This window comes from Phoxinus phoxinus (genome assembly GCF_949152265.1).
Source record: "Phoxinus phoxinus genome assembly, chromosome: 22".
NCBI classification, from domain to species: Eukaryota; Metazoa; Chordata; class Actinopteri; order Cypriniformes; family Leuciscidae; genus Phoxinus; species Phoxinus phoxinus.
Genome location: NC_136897.1, coordinates 22,464,280 through 22,468,815, shown reverse-complemented (window position 1 = coordinate 22,468,815; position 4,536 = coordinate 22,464,280).

Here is a 4,536-nt window from a genome sequence, read left to right as displayed (position 1 = left end):
TTGCGTAATATTCTGAGTTTGCATTTAACTGTTTTTATTCATTTTGACGAATACTGAATCTGTTTTTGTGCGAGTGAGATGAATAAATGCATTCTCACATTTAGTGTAGAACTACAATAACCATCATGTTAACACAGCGCACACAACGACTCTGCATTTCTCTCAACATGGGGACAGGAGAGGTGTCAGTCAATAAATGTTGTGTCACTTACAGTATATGAAAAAGCAACTGTATTATTTTGTTGTAAATTAAAAGTAATGAGGTTTACTACTGTAGTTACTTGAAAAAAAGTAATCTGATTACTCGCGTTACTTGAAATGCATTACCCCCCAACACTGTTTGTAAACATAAGTGTAGTGTTAAAATAAAAAGGTATTTCAATAAACAAAGAGAAACATGTACTGTATAAACAAAATGAGTATTATTATAATGAGAACCTAATGAGGTCCCCATCGAGAATAACTGAAATATAGAAAAATGTCTAGTAATTATAATTTTGGGCAACATTTTGCTTAATTGTCTTAAAAAAAACACAACTTATTATTATTTTTTATCTATACATATTGGGATGAAATGTGACTATTGTCCCAAATTGATCCTAAAAAGCTTTTATATGAAAAAGGTCTGTAATGGGCTATAAACAAAAACCCATTTAAACAAAGATGATGTACAGTATATTATTTCCAATCTTCCAAAGTAACCGAAGATAAGTAAGTGGAGAAACCAAATGAATTGTTCTCCTCTTCAGTTCCTGCTCGGTCTCTTTCCTCCAAAATGACCCCTTGTCCTCGTTTCTCTCTTTGGGTGAATAATAACAATAATTGTGGGCTAAATTGCAGCTTGAGAACAGAGTCGCCTGACAGTAGCTTCCTCGGGCACGATTCAGCCTCATCCTGGCCCTGTGACACGGTCTCCAAATATCCATCTACATCTATACAGTACACCCATGCACCTTTCATTGTTTAGTGCATTTATCATTTTTGTAAATGCATGAATCTGTCACCCTAACTGGTATGATAGATGTACTGTAAAGACTCCAAGCAAAAAAAAAAAAAAAAAAAAAAACTCAAATAAAGTGTAATTGAGAGGACAAAAAAGTGAACTAGCTTGTGTGATTTAGTCAAGGACAAACTAAATTAAGAGCTAAGAAAAGAATTTCATCCTTGATGGAGTCTTTGACCTTGTTATAATTACTTTGTTGGTTGGAATGAAGAAAGAAGTGAATGTTTGGTTCTGTAGAGTAACCTGACGGAATATGGAACTGAATAATTTTAACCTCATTCAGTCCGATTTTTGACACAACTAATTGCAACGTTACATTGATAAATCATTGTATTCTCTGGGAGCGATATTGAGAGTGATTTTTTTTCTGATTAAAGTGACGATGGATTTATTATAAATTTCGTGTTGATTCACATTATTTATTCATGAGTCAGGCTGTCAATCATGTGAAAACACTGCTGTGAGCTCTCAGCAGTCACTGCCACACACACACACACACACACTTGTCACACAGTACTGTAGATGTGAGAGCGGGGGATTTATTTACTGTGGATAGGATGCTTCACCTACAAATATGCAACCAAGAGCATAAAAGGGATGATAATATGAATAAAAGAGTGACTTTTTTAAACATTCTCCATGGTATTCTTTTTGTAGCTCAACTGGTAGAATATGCAACTAGCAACACCAAGGTTTGATTCCCTGCAGGGAAAACACAAACTGATCAAATCTATACTAGCCTCTGTTTATTTAATGTCTCATGATTGCTCTCATCACTTAATCTGTCAGTATTCATCTGCATGTTGATAAGACACAAAGTTTGTCCACTGTTGCTCTGTAGTTATTTTAGTCAAGTAATTTATTATGAAGGCAGTATTACAATTGTGTGGCTGTTGTCCATGTGAGATAAATATACATACACATCCCAAAAAAATAGGATGTATATGTAATATGAACATATTATTTATTAATGATTTAACAGTGCACATTATTATGATTCTTTATTCATATGCTCTTGCAATCTTTAATACAAATGCAGCAACATCTCTTTTACTGGCACGGTTTCAGGACCACCCGTCACACACACACACGACATCACAACAATCCAATTGATTGACAAAATCAAGTCCCACCCTGCAATTTAAAACTCTGGTTTTAGCACAGTGTTTGATTGACAGGTGAGTAGGTGGTCCATTGCTATAGGGATGCATCAGGATAGATTACAGTTCACACTGCACATGTGATGCATTTTTCACTATAGCTGTTTTAAGTGATCGGATCGCCAAACATTTTACACGGCCCGTTTGTGAAATAGATGTTAATTTCAGGTGTAAATGGGTCTGAATGTCTTTTCGTCCTGATTTTTCCCACATGCTCTTCTATTGGCTCTGATGTGATATCTCTTTCTTGCTCGGTATACAAATAGGTATCAGACATTTAAATGTTATAATATAATGAATAATTACCATGAATTGCATACAGTAGGTCTGTTGTGGTGTGCAAAAATATTAACGTGGCATGAGCTAAAAAGGAAAACTGGTTTACTTTATCTTTAGAGTTTGAGGTTTTTTAAATGTTACTTGAATTTTGCTGAATATTCTCAGTAGCTTAAATTCTCAAATCATGTTTATCCTCCTGGTAAGCCAACCTATATTTACTCCAGTCTGCGATGTATTTTCCTTTACTTTGTGTAGTTTCATTCATAGTTTTCGCGGATGTGGCTTTTTGTTACATGCAAATCAATCAATCTCAGACTTTTCCCAGTGCCTTCATTAAAAACTTTAACAATTTATAACAATTTCTTTACATCTTTAGGGCTCATGTGCCTCGCCTGAAATCATGTGCTGACCCAACTCCCCAGAACAAAGAAAAAAATCCCTCTGACCCATTTTAGTGTGAAGTAGTGCAAGTTTCTATTCCGTCCTTACGGCTGAGATGAACAAATGAGAGCGCGGAGGCCATCCCCGCCTTCTATAAAGAGCATTGTCTCACACAAACCAATTTATTGCAATTCCCACTAGGACAGAAATAGATTTGAGTATAGTGATTGTGCGCTGTTTTCATATAGACAATGATCATGCCCATAGGGCTGGAAAATGAGAGAAACACAGATAGGAAGGCAGAGAAAAAGGGATGTAAAAGCGCTGAGATGTTGGGCTGTGGAGACTGGTTAACTATCCCACATCTACAATGAACACACTCAATGAGTTCGTACTGCAACGGCCCGTCAACACCTCGAGCGCAAGACACAACAAAACCAGGAAGCGTGTGTGGAGTGGAGTGTTTCTCCTTGTGGCTTGCTTGCAGTGTTGACACTTCAAAGTTGGCTGTGCTTCAGGGCTGATCAATAATCACATGTAGAGCATTAGTTTCTCCTGCCAAGTCTGTGTCCTGTTTAGATATATACACCCACCCTGTAGAGGCTTAAAACAATGGGCAACTCAATATGATGAATGCGGAACAACAGCATTACACACCAATTACGGTGAGCGGAAAATGTGGGTGTTGGTGTTCAAGTGGGTTTTAGTTTAAAGAAGCAAAAACAATATTCTGATGGGTAGATGTACAGTCTATGTGTGAGATATGATTCGAGTTAGGATGAAAAGAGCTTTTAAAGGGATGTTTCAGGTAAAATACAGCAACTGAGGTATACAACTTGTGTCTGAGTTCATAAAATCAAGCAAAAATCACGAACAGTAATGAACTTGAAATAAAAAGTGTATGGGGAAAGGCATTTCACCTGAACACACTTTTAAGAGCATGATTTGGGACGAATTAGACAATTTTACAGCACCAAATAATTCATTTCTACCAAATAATTCATTTGTACCAAATAATTCATATTGGGTATACCAAATAATCAGTAAGTACTTTGATAAAAAAATACTTTCTTAAATTTCTTGGCCCATAGACTGGAATAACTTACCAATTTCTGTTAACGGCTACCTAGTTTTAAGTACATTTATTTTCAATAGCTTTTATTAAGGTATAATTTATCTATAATTTATTTACTGTATTGTTTGTATTGTATTTCTATGTTGTCTGACTTGTATTGTACATCACTTTAGGTCAACCATGAGTTGTGTTAAAGGTGCTTTATAAAATAAATACAAGAAGAGAGTAAATGTATCACTGCAACAGATGCTGTCGATAGTTGATATACCATTAATCAATATTTTATTCGGGTTTGTTAATGGGTAGATCTTCACACTGTAAAAGCTTGATTTATGCAAATGTTGCATGCCGTGCTTTTTTTATTTATTCATTTTAGATTTTCTATAAATGTATCATTTATACATACTCATGAGAAGCGATGCATAGTGGAAATTTGCAGTTTGACTGTAAATAACAAGTTGTGCAAGCTGTATTTATTATTTGGTGAGCTTGGGTTTAAGGTTAGCGGAATGATTTCACTAATGATTGATGTCATATGTAACTTCCTGGCATCTCCTGCATTATGAGAGTTGTTAGTCTCATAACACAGTGGCGAATACAGTTAAATGGTTTGTCTGTGTGATGTTTATAAGGCAGAA